Below are 12,695 nucleotides of genomic sequence, written 5' to 3'. Positions count from 1 at the left end.
TCCTTTTCCAATAAAATATTTGAATTAGCTGATCTCAAATATTCCGTAAAGCAGTGCTTCTCACAAATTAATGGGAATTTTGTTAAAATGCAGGTTCTGATTCAATAGGTATGAGAATCTACTTTGCTAATAAGCCCCCTAAGTGATGTAGATGCGCTGGTCTGTATCTGAGTAGGAAGGACTTAAGGCATTATCATCCTATACACTGGTATTACTGTCTTTTTTGACCAATTCTATCGGGCATTCTGTGCTGCCTTTTTTTTCAACACTCACTCCCCAACTCCCAAATTCTTCCCGTGCCACCCAGATATAGTAAGGCTCAGATTCATCAGAGTTGAAACCTTAAATAACCTTTAACCAACTTTTTCTTTTTAAAAGATTTTATTTATTTATTTGAGAGAGAGAATGAGATAGAGAGAGAGAGCATGAGAGGGGGGAGGGTCCGAGGGAGAAGCAGACTCGCTGCTGAGCGGGGAGCCCGATGCGGGACTTGATCCCGGGACTCCAGGATCATGACCTGAACTGAAGGCAGTCGCTTAACCAACTGAGCCACCCAGGCGCCCTGAAACCTTAAATAACCTTTAAAGAAGCAGGAAAAAACAAAACAAGCCCAGCACCCTCTAATTTTACTACAAGTTGCAACTAAAAGGATATCATTCCTAAAAGAGGACACCTGCAATTAAGCTCCCTTCGTTTTTTGTTTTGTTCTGTTAAGATGAACCAATTTATTCTGTATTATGGGAAATGGGTGCATTGAAAGTGCCATATAGACATAATGCCTGCCATTAATTTACTTGTAATGACATAGGATTGTGTAAGGCTTTCGTTGACAATAAACACTGTGAAAATTTCTCTTTTAATTATGTAAGTGGAATTTCTGTTTGTCTTCATACAGTGTTTCAGAGGCTTATCTTAATTATCCCAATATCATTCACAGTTGAATAAAAAGTCAGTTTGATGTGCAATGTGAGAGGAAAGAAAGTCTCCTACATAATGCCTTCTAAAGCATGAACTTTAACTTCGAATTCCCTTTGTGTAAGTCAAGGAGAAATTGATGAAGTCATTTTGCTTGAGTACACACAATGAGAATTTTCTTTTACTCGCAGTTTCTAACAATAGTAAGGGTTGTCATCTTTAATATTTAAGCCCAAGGCTGGAGGGGAAAAGCTATTTATGCACATGTCTTTACAACCTGGCAAAGATTAGTCTTCTGTTCCCACATACCTGGAACCAAGCAGAAAAATAAAACAGATTACTCTGGCATATCCTAGAAAATGTGTAAGCATTTTAATAAAGCATGACATCATCACTGGTGTGAACACCACCCTGGGTGTCCCTCTTTTTATTGCTGCTGGCACTTTCCTCAACGTCCTCACTCCAGCCTTAGGCCAGGGCTGAATGAGCAGGAGAAGGTATGTGATAAAGGTCAGGACTATCCCTGAAGCATTACAAGTAACAGGCCTGCAGGAGTATCCAGTATTCATGCCATGTCAGCCCCCTCCTCATTAGCTGCACCTCAAAACAAAACTCGCTCTAGACCCAAGTAGGCCATTTACAAATTCCAAGCACCCAAGGTAAACAGTTACACATGATCCTAAGACACCAAGCACTAGATAATCTGAGCGAAAGACCCAAGGCTTAGACCACAAAGCCCCTAGCCACTGAGACCACAGTTTTGTGGTGACCTCCTCCTTGGTCATAGAACCGAGCAGAGACATTTGTGATGAAGGCCTGGTTGGACACAGGGTAAGTGAGAAACTGCTTTCCATGCAGACAAATCATTTCTCAAGGCTGTGTTTCCAGAAACCTAGTACAGTTTTCAGACCTCTCAATAAGCTTTCCCAAAGAAGTCTAATCTCATATCCAATAACAGACTTTTTCCATATCTGATTTAAGAATTGTGTTGTGACCCAGAAAAATGGTCATATACAGGTATTTCCTCATGAGATTCCCCTGATTATCCATGAGGTAAGATTGCTCCTACCCTTATAGGTGAGTACCCTGAGGCCCAGACAAGACCCAGGACTGGCTCCTCCATTCATCCTGAGTTTTCCAGACTCCAAATCTCATGAGCTTTCTGCTCCATCTTGCAATAATGTAACACGGCAACTCAGAGATGGATTTGTCCCTTACAAGTGCCAGTAAGCTCTAGACAAAAGTCACAAAATCATACTTTCTGATCACACCTAAGGAATAAGTCTGTTCTTCCCCAGAGGTATGGTCTTTGTGTGTTAAATAATCTTGTCACTGAAGCCTTTTAAACATAATCATTTGTTACTCTTCAAGGTCTGTGAGAGGGAAGCTGTCTCTCTTGTTCACAGCCAAATCCTGTGACCAGATAATTCCTGGCACATAGTTTGTGCTCAACAAATATCTGTGACTCATTGCTTCACAACTACCTGTTGAAAGAATTCATTACTGCATGAATGAATAAGAGTTCATGGAAGAACAGAAAGATCATCTGTGAGGTCATCCAAAAGATCTGGGTTATGACATAAGCCTAGCTCTAGGACGGCCCATCTGGGGAGAGAAGGGATAGCCTAGTTAATATAGTAAATCTTTGGGCAAGAGATTGTTTACTAGTGTATTAAATTAGAAAACAAAGTTATGAAAATACGTATCAGAGCCAATTGTTTAGTATTTTTTGCCTCTTTCTAGAAGCCTTCACAGAATAACCATACATGGTATTGGTCAGTCCCTCAGTTTCTTAGCCTAATTAATTATTTATTGTCAGTCTGCATATCCCTCAGTTATTCATCCACAAAACATTTACTGAACATTTTCTAGAGACCAGGCATTGTAGTTACAAGGGGGAATTCAACAAAACCCAGGGGCCCAAAGAGTGCATAATAAGTGCACAGACAAGTGAACCAGGTCATGTGATAGACTTCTGGTCAAAGTGGTAGAATGAGTACATGTGAAACCTCCCCCTTCTAATGCTAAACAATATATTGTAGTGCATATATTTAATACAACACAGATATGACAGAATGTATATATTTAAAATTATAATGTATGGTCATTGTATTAGTTTCCTAGCGATGATACAACAAAGTACCACAAACCCAGGGGGCTTACCCAACAGAAATTTACTGTCTCACACTCCTTGAGGCTAGAAGTTCAAGATCAAGGTGTCGTCAGGGTTAGTTTCTTCTGAGGAACCATCATGAAATTCTAGAGCTTCCAATCAGCCTTTTAGGGTCTTGAATACTGGACACCCGAGGATCCTCAAACACATGAGGAGAACCTGTAATGTGAAGAAGACCCAAGTAAACAACCACAAAAATGAAACCAGAGGAAATGGAACTAATCAGAGAAGAGGGAACATTTAAAAATAGCCCCAAATAATATTTTTAGAAGCAAGAAAACACTGCAGCTTTAAAACAAGGGTAAAGAGCTATAAAATGGTACCAATTAGGGGTTAAGAATAAACTCTTGAAAATTTAAAAAGTAGAATGCAGCCAAAATGAAAATTTTCAACATGGGGTTTGGTAGGTAACATCGAATAAATTCATACAAATGCTAAGCAGAGGGAAAATATGAAAAAAAAAAAAGATAAGAGGCATGGAAGCTTATTCCAGAAGGCCTAACATCTGACTAAGAGAACTTTCAGAATGAGAGAACAGAGAAAATGGACAGGAAATGTTACTGAGCATTTTCTAGAACTGGGACACAGATTGCAAGAGCTGACTGAGTAACCAGCACAACAAAGGGAAGAGATCCACACCAAGGTACATTGCTACCGACAACAGACATAAAAGAATGTTCCCAAAAATTCTCCAAGGAGAAAAAAAGAAAAAGCCTGGCGTTAAACTTCTCAACATTGGATGCTGAAGATGGAGGAAGTCAGTGCCTTCTAAATCCTGAGAGAAATGGATTCGATCTAGAACTTGGCTCCCTGTTAACCTCACTCTGATATGAGGCAAAACAGATTTTCAGGCATGTGACAGGACTCAGAATCTCTACCCTCCATTTATTCTCTCATAGGAAGTGGGTGGACTTTATGCTCTGGAAAGATGACAGAGCAAACCAAGAAAGACAAAGAAGTGAGATCCAGGAAAGGGTGGATGTCACCCAGAAGAAGCGTGAGGAGAAATTTCAGAGACAGAAGAGAAGCAGGGCCAACCTGAAACAGGAAGACAGAGAATTCAGGGGGATAAGACTGAGAAAGGGGGACTCCCCAGAATACCCAAGATGGTGGGTCACTAGGGCACGATAAAAGACGGATGACTGAACTGATGGAGTGTTTGAAACAAAATGAGTAATATCCACATCGTCCGAAACATGTGATTTAATTTAAAATAGTGATCCATCATAACGGATCATAGATACCATCTAAAATGGATAAATCAAGGACATGTCACGTATGCCTATTACATAGTCATGTGAAGGCAATGGCCAGAGGCCACGGCTGAAAGAGTTCAAAGTGGTTGCCTCCAGGCAGCAGAACTAGTATGCAAGAAGGGGCAAGAAGGGGTTAAGGATTGCTGTGATTTATTCCCAACCTTTGGGAATGATTTGATTTTTAGCTCTATGTATATATGACTTTGATAACAAATTTAAAACTAAAGGACAACAAGCACAGTGTGGTTAAGTGCCCCAAGAGGGAGGGGGAGGAAGAAGCTGGAGCCTTGAGTGGTGCATCAGAAGGGAAACTCTCCTTGAAGAGGTTGGTCACGATTACGTGAGGCTGGAATCGAATGCCTGTTTCATTCATTTATTCATCCACCATACTCCAGACAGTGTTCTAAGTTCTGCGTCTGTCTCAGTGAATAACAGACGTAGATGCTGTCTGCTATTTTCTCCAGCTGCCCGTGAACAAGGGATGCACATGTATTCTCTTCTGTCCCCCGCACAGCACTTTGAATAATGCTGTGCTGATGTGGCCAGTAAATAAATCCTGGTTATAAGAGCTAATGAATGAATGAATCCTGTAACCCGTACAATGTACAGTCATGTGAATAGGCAAGTAGCTGTGAGGATAAAGAGAAATTTCTGGATGGGAAGTATAAGGAAATTTCTCTTCTAATCTAATGGCAACAAGTTGAGAGAAAATTTAGAAATCCAACATCCCAGAAAGTTCCCAGATCTCCTCTTAGCTCTGTAACTGTACATGTCATTTCATTTCTCAATATTACAAAAGTCTCATCCAGGGGCGCCTGGGTGGCTCAGTCGGTTAAGCGTCTGCCTTGGGCTCAGGTCATGATTCCAGGGTCCTGAGATCGAGTCCCACATCAGGCTCCCTGCTCTGCTGGGAGCCTGCTTCTCCCTCTGCCTGCAGCTCCCCCTGTTTGTGCTCTCCCTGTCAAATAAATAAATAAAATCTTAAAACAAGCCTCATCCATAACATGGGAATGATAGTAATACCTCACAGCATTGTTACAGGAACCAATGGAGATAGTGCTCTGTAAACTGTAGAGCTCAATGAACATTTTAACTATTTTATCCTTGGGATTAGACTGCCTATAACTTTTAGAATGATGGGAGCTTAGCACCTTGGATTTCATGGAATCTATCCTCTCATTTGATAGAACAGGAAACTGAGGCCCAGAGTGGGACAGTGGGTTACCCAAGATCACAGAGCCCGGCTGTGCAATGTTGAAGCTGGAACTCATGTGTTCTTATTCAGTGCTCCTTCCTGTCCAATCCCCTTTGGGTTCGGAGAGTTCAATTCAGAGTCTTTTGGAAGTTCTGTAGTTAAGAAGTAAAATCTTATCATTTAAAAGTGGAAAAAAGATCTAGTCAAGGATGAAGGAATTCAACATTTTATGTATCGGGAAGTCCGAAGGCCCAAACGAACAAGTGTCGCTCTTGAGTCCAACAGAATCTTCTTATTCCACGTGATATGTGCTGTTGATATAAAAATGGGATCTGTAAAGGGGGGTTGTCACCAGGTAAAGTCCAGTGACACCACCTGGTGACATCAGCAGTGACACTACCCGTGAGGTAGTCCACAAAGCTTTCCCAGTAGTTGAACAGAGAAAAGGCGAGGCAATCAAGGAGTCGGTGGGTGGCCCCCAGGAATGTGGTTTGTCACGATGAAAGCAGAAGGAACACCACTGCTACAGCAATCAGTGCTATTTTCCCATGGAGAGCAGGAAGTCCGCTTTAGCAAGCGATACCAACAGTTGTGTTAGCTAAAATTTCAATTTTGTTGGTTTTGTGGTTTATTTCTGAATTGCAAATTTGTTTTTATGAATCTATGTGTGAGGGCTATGGAGTTACAATGGAGTTTAATATTTGTAAGTAACATTACTATAGAAAAAACAGTGTAAGCCAACAATAGGGATCCACACCATATTTCCCTTTAAAAGGGGTCCAAAGGTTGCTCAAGCTTAAAAACACTCAGCAGGCAAGGGGACACTGGTCCCACGGGGCCCCCAGAGCCAGGCTGCTTATTAACTGAAGCTCAGGGAAAGGCGAGTGAAAAACCGTCCTGTCTCATATCAAGAAACTCGGGTCTCCCGGAACCGTAGATTTCAAAATTTTCTCTTGTAAGCTTAGAGAATAATTCAAACCAAAAAAAAAAAAAAAAACAAACAAAAAACTGGATTCCCTTTCACCCATTTTTCAGTTGAAATTCAAAATTTTCATCCTAAGTTTCAACAGTCACAAAAGATAGGCTTTCCAGTATGTTGTAAACACTGGCATTTGCGAAACAGATGGTTACAGAACACGTTTAAGTATACACGATGAAGTGTAAATATTAGAAGAGTCGAAAACCTCCATCATTCATTTAAAAAGGATGTGAACCACTCTTGTTTAACTCTTAGAACAGCTGTATCGTTCCGTTTTCTCCTCGGACCCACACTTCCGTTCTGCTTGTCCCCCAGACTTTTACCCCTATGTAACACGTGTACACTCCGAGGCAGTAACTGATCACTCTATTGTACCTCTCTGGCACCGATCTAAAACTCTGTAAATTTCCAGTGACAAGAAGTTACCAAGCATTCCTTTTCATCTGAATTGACTTACTGCTGCAACTCTTATTAGTTCACAATTGATCAAAACACCATAAATATATTTCAAATGTTGGTCTATAATGAGTACATATAAAAGTAGAATGTTCCTGGAAATGCCCCTCTTCAAGAGATGCATTCATCCATAGGTGAACATTACTGATTGCTGGAGCGAGCCAGTGTTCGGCTTCAATTCTATTCCCAGTTTTCATTCTTACACATTCCACAACTCTCTGATAAACAAATAGCAGGCATTTTGTTACAGCAATGGCACTCCATTCTTGAACCCCTTCAAAGGGATATTTCCAAAATCACATACTAATCCATCTTCAAAAATTACTTTTATTAATCTATCCCTTGACAACTCAATTAGGTCCTCCTCCAATTTTATTAAAAGCCAAAAAAAAAAAAAAAGAAAGAAACCATCTGATTTACAAAAAAAAAAAAAAAAATGTGTTACTCCACCATCAGAGTCATTTAGTTTCTCAATTTTGGGAAAATATAACTGAACAGGTTCTACTAAAGACCTCGTAAATGATGATTAATTATACCCATTATTCTTTCACTTCGGCATTTTATTTCACCCAATATTACCAACAAGATTTTTAAAAATCTAAATACTGTTAATTTCACTATGCCTTTACCAAGAGTATTTTTGATAAAATGCTCTTACCTCATCAAGGGCTTTAAACCTATTTATTTGGGATGTGGGAGCAACCATTTGGCTCATTTAATTTACAAAAGATGGCTGTCATATAAATGAACTGACAAAGTCAGTCCTCATTGTCCAAGCAATCAGCCAAATTAGACGTCAGCTTTCTAATAGAAAGAATTTGCCTTCCTTCCTCAATTCCAGTGAATGTGTTCAGATGTGTCTCTGGGATCACTTCTCACTTCACAGAGAACAATGGAAAGAAAGCGTGGAGCCCTGTTCCCACTGCCTGTTTTCCTCCTTGCTCGCTTTCTGTCCAATGGCAAGTGCTATGCCAATAGTTCGAGGATAAAAGAGGCGATATCCTTAAAATAGTCCAAACACTTAATCTGGACTAAAACTCCCAGCTCGGCAGCTGTGCTTCCCTTGAACAGAAATATGCAAAGACAGCACGTTTAGGATGCCTGATTAAATGCTAATATGCCAGATTGCCCTTGGCGTGATGCGACACTCTAGTTTTCACATTCCGAGGTGACCGTGAGAAGTGTGCTTTTCTTCCGTAAGGAGGAGGAAGGGCAGTTGGAAGGGGAGACTCTCAAGGGAGAGCTGGTCCTTTCTCAGGCAGGTCATTACCAGGCAGATTTCCAGGGAAGCTGGGGATTTGGGAATCCATTTGCCTTAACCTGACTCTGGAGTGTCTACTGCGGTAGGAGCCCAAAGACTTCCAGGGAAAGGTACCAAGAGTTGGATTAATGAAAATGCACCCCCAGATCCCCAGCCTCCTTGGGAATCTTCTGGGTCCTGATCCACCGGACAGAGTTTCTAACAGCACGCAGGAGGTTAGGAAGTGGCCCACCCTCTAAAGTTCATGGGTGAGGCCCAGAGGCTCCAGATGCCCCCTCCATGCCTCCCACCCAGACTCTCTCCAACCCCAGGCCCACGGTGGGGAACAATCAGTCCACAGTGCCTTGGAAGATGCATTACAATGCCCCGAGAGGTACAAGTTAGGGCCAAATGTTTAAAATATGCTCTGATGGGGCGCCTGGGTGGCTCAGTTGGTTAAGCAACTGCCTTCGGCTCAGGTCATGATCCTGGAGTCCCTGGATCGAGTCCCGCATCGGGCTCCCCGCTTGGTGAGGGGCCTGCCTCTCCCTCTAACCCTCCCCACTCTCATGTACTCTTACTCTCTCATTCTCACTCTCTCAAAAATAAATAAATAAATCTTTAAAATATGCTCTGATTCTGGGACACAATAAGACCTTTGAAATAGTATTGCAAATTTTAGTTCAGCCTAAACAAAGTCCAAAATATTATTGGTCAAGGTTCTAATCCAAACTATGGAGAGAGACTGCTAGGTTCACACATCAGTGGTTTTGTACAAGGCATGAAAACCCCAGAAAGCCAGAAAAGGGCACCCCAATAAAGTAACACAGGAGTCTTGGCTCAACCCACCTTCAGTAGTCTTTGAAAAAAAGAAAGCAAATGACCATGAAACTTCTCTCTGCTGGAGTAGAGGTTAGAACACTTTTCCCACGAAGGTTTTGCTGGAAGTTAATTTTGGAAGGAGCTCAAAAGGCCCAGGAGCGCTGCAGGCACCCTTGCGGCCGGCAGTGAAGGGAGATCAGCTCATCTCGCACTGGCTTGGAGGATGGGGAAGTGGGAATCTGTAGGAGGCGAAAGAAAAGAATGTGCTTGTCAAGTTTCCGTGTCTCAGTGCCTCTGAAATAGGTGGAAATTATAGCTCAAGTCCCTTCACCATGGGAACATCTGGAATCTAAGCACTTCTGTGCATATTAAGAGGACTATTTATAGTTTTCTACGAATGTTAGGGAAGGCAATTATGTAAAATACTACTGTATTATTAGGTATTTGAAAAATACCAGGCTTGCAATAAATGCAAAGATCTAAAAGCAATTCACACTTCCACGAACTGTCTACCCGAAGTCGAAAAGTACTGGTTTATGTTCCCGAGGCAGCGACACCACCAAACACCAGCTAAAGTCTCTGCTGACACTGATAAATGATGTCACCGGGCACGTCCACCCTGCTCAAGTCATGTTGGTGCTGGTTCTGCACTCACACCGAGCCAAAGGGAAACAGGAGCCCGAGCCGCCTCTGGGATTATTTGGAAAATCCCCCCCTCTCCCCACCCCTCCCCCAAGCATAGGAAGGTGGCTGCTCAGACTGAGAGGAAGAGGCTGTGCACCTCGAGAAAGAACCCCAGCTACGGGGGCTCTTGCTCTTGAACACCAAGCCTGCTGCTGAAAATCTTCTGAGGGTCATCGGCAGCTTTCTGACTTAGATAGCTGCACTTCATCTTGGGCTTCAAAGCATCTGTTTTTTTAAAGATTTTATTTATTTGAGAGAGAGAGAAAGCGAGAGCAAGAGCAGGGCGGGGCGGACAGAGAGAAGGAGACAAGCCCACTTCCCGCTGAGCAGGGAGCACCACTCGGGGCTCGATCCCAGGACTCCGAGAGCACAACCTGACCACAACCTGACCACAACCTGAGCCAAAGGCGGAGCTTAACCGACTGAGCCACCCAGGCGCCCCCTAGCCACACTTTAAATACTTGGTTGTCAAAGGACATTTCTATCGCTGCAGAAAGTTCTATGGGCAGTGCTACGTGAGATCTGACGGGGGGGGGGGGGGGGGGGGGATTCGGTACTTCACAAATCAGAACATAAGAGCCGTTCAGCCGAAGGGTCTCACATTTATTACTGAACCGACCTACTGGTGTAGAAGCACAGTAACAGAGAAAAATCATTTCCCTGATAAAATGTCTATTGGCCAGGGAGGAGGGATGTTTACGGAGTGACAGGCTGGGAACGTGAGCTCTTCAAGCGGCTTGAATACGTGTGCCAATGATGTGGACCAGCTCACGTGTGATGCCTTAGAGCCCCCACTTGGCTCTTCTCCGGTGCCTCCTCTTGGAGTTCTACCTGATTTTATGACCAGTTTTCATCTGAATCCTCTGGGGAATGGGACGATTCTGCTTTTTTTGTTTCGTGGCCAGGAATCTCTTGATTCTGAAAGTCTTGCAAGAAGACATGGCGAGAAACAGTCAACCACACACACCAGGAAGGCGGTGAGAAGGAGCTTCAAAGCATATTTCAGTGATTCTTACAGTCTGTGAGCCTGGGACAGCAATATTAAAGGCACCGACACGTGTGCAAAGCCACCAACGTTTGGCTGCGTCATTGCCTCGCTGGCTTTTGGACAAACTTTTGTTGTAGTGTCTTCTCACATTTCCCAGGAGCTGATGGGAGGGCAGGAGGAAAGTCAACAGGGCTCCGGTGGGACTGCCCTGTTTCCAACCCTCAATGGCACTTCGCATGCACTTAGTACTGGGAGACCCAGGGTTCTGGGCCTGATGGGTCTTTAGCATCTCCAGGCCTTAATTTTAGCTGTGCTTGGGGATTCCTGAGATCATTCTTAACCCTGAGTCACTTATTGGTGAGATCAAGCATATATTTGGCTCATCTGAGCAACATCTCTGTCAGGGAAGAGCTTCAACCCTCAGTACGCAGAAAGAAACCAAAAAGCCAGAAAGTGCAGGAACAAAGATGGATATAAGTCGACACCATGGTATTGTTTAAAAATAGGAAAAAGCTGGAAATACTGGCATGGTTAAAAAAATGATGGACCTCTCATAAGATGGAGTAATACATAACCATGAAAAGGTGTTAAAATTATAGGCAAAAAAAGTTCATAATATACTAGTAAGTAAAAAGAAGCAGGCTATAAATCTATAAATTGTACACACAGCATATTCCCATTTTTGAAAAATAAAATGTGTGTGTGTATATATATACATATCTATATATACACTATGCATATGTATGTGTTTTAAAAAGAATATTAGGGGCACCTGGGTGGCTCAGTCGTTAAGCGTCTGCCTTCGGCTCAGGTCATGGTCCCAGGGTCCTGGGATCGAGCCCCGCATCGGGCTCCCTGCTCGGCGGGAAGCCTGCTTCTCCCTCTCCCACTCCCCCTGCTTGTGTTCTCTCTCTTGCTGTGTCTCTCTCTGTCAAATAAATAAATTAAAAAATCTTTAAGGAAAAAAAAAAGAGTCTCTCTCCTCTCTGTCCCCCTTTTCTCTCTCTCCCTCTCTAAAATAAATAAATAAATAGAATTTTTAAAACATTAAAATGTTGACAGTGGCATTTCTGGGGTGTGGATGACTATAATAATTCCCTTGCAATTATTTGTACTTCCCCTATTTCCTCCCCCCCCTTTTTTAGAGAGGGAAGAGGTGGGGGGCAGAGGGAGAGGGAGAAAGAGAATCCTAACCAGGCTCCACGCCCAGTGGGGAGCCCGGCACAGGGCTCGAGCTTATGAGATCAGGACCTGAGCCAAAATCAAGAGTCAGGTACTTAACCGACTGAGCCACCCAGGTGCCTCTCACCTAACTTTTTAAATGAGAAAAATATCATTTTTAAAAAATATTTAATTAATTAATTTATTTGAGAGAGAGAGAGAGAATGAGTGGGAGGGGGCAGAGGGAGCAGGGGAGAATCCCAAGCAGACGCTGCGCTGAGTGCAGAGCTGGACTCGGGGCTCAGTCCCATGGCCCTGAGATCATGACCTGACCAAAACCAAGAGTCAGATGCTCAACTGAGCCACCCAAGCACCCCAGAAAAATATCATTTTAATTAAAAAATTAAGCACGTAGGGCAAAAGAGTGGCTGAAATCAGGCAATGAGGTCTGGAGCATCACAAACAGATCTACGAGTCCCTCATTTCTGGGAGTTTTGAGCACTGAGAGCGGACACACCATGCGAACACACTTTCCAAACCACACCATGGAGAAGACTCACCTTGACGACACAGCCCTCAGCCTCCCACAGGCCCCTGGAGCAGCCTGTGGGGAGCCTGGTCCTGCAGCCCCAAATTAATATCTTATCAATCCCATGGAAATACTTGGCATCCACGAGATTGAGAAAAACTGACCTGGACATTTTTCAGAACCAACTGACTTTAAAAAAAAAAGAAAAAAAAGCTTATGATATCATCTAGCTATTTTTTACCTCTTAATTTACCTTTTTTATATCTAAAATATATGCATTGAGTATCTGACATTTAC

The 12,695-nt window shown here is 42.9% G+C and overlaps 1 long non-coding RNA gene across 1 annotated transcript; it reads right to left on the bottom strand.

The window, feature by feature from the left end:
* Window positions 1-468: 468 nt before the first annotated feature.
* Window positions 469-9,119, bottom strand: LOC148162249 (uncharacterized). Its single transcript, XR_015766969.1, has 3 exons — window positions 9,064-9,119; window positions 3,079-3,247; window positions 469-1,224 (listed from the first exon to the last, which is right to left on the bottom strand). It is a non-coding gene; the product is annotated as an uncharacterized LOC148162249 (long non-coding RNA).
* Window positions 9,120-12,695: the final 3,576 nt, after the last annotated feature.

This window comes from Eumetopias jubatus, unplaced genomic scaffold, assembly GCF_037043125.1.
Source record: "Eumetopias jubatus isolate StellerSeaLion01/CBP00866 unplaced genomic scaffold, mEumJub1_p1.0 scaffold_16, whole genome shotgun sequence".
NCBI classification, from domain to species: domain Eukaryota; kingdom Metazoa; phylum Chordata; class Mammalia; order Carnivora; family Otariidae; genus Eumetopias; species Eumetopias jubatus.
Note: the sequence above shows the minus strand (reverse complement) of the source record. Positions and strands in the feature narration are given on the sequence as shown.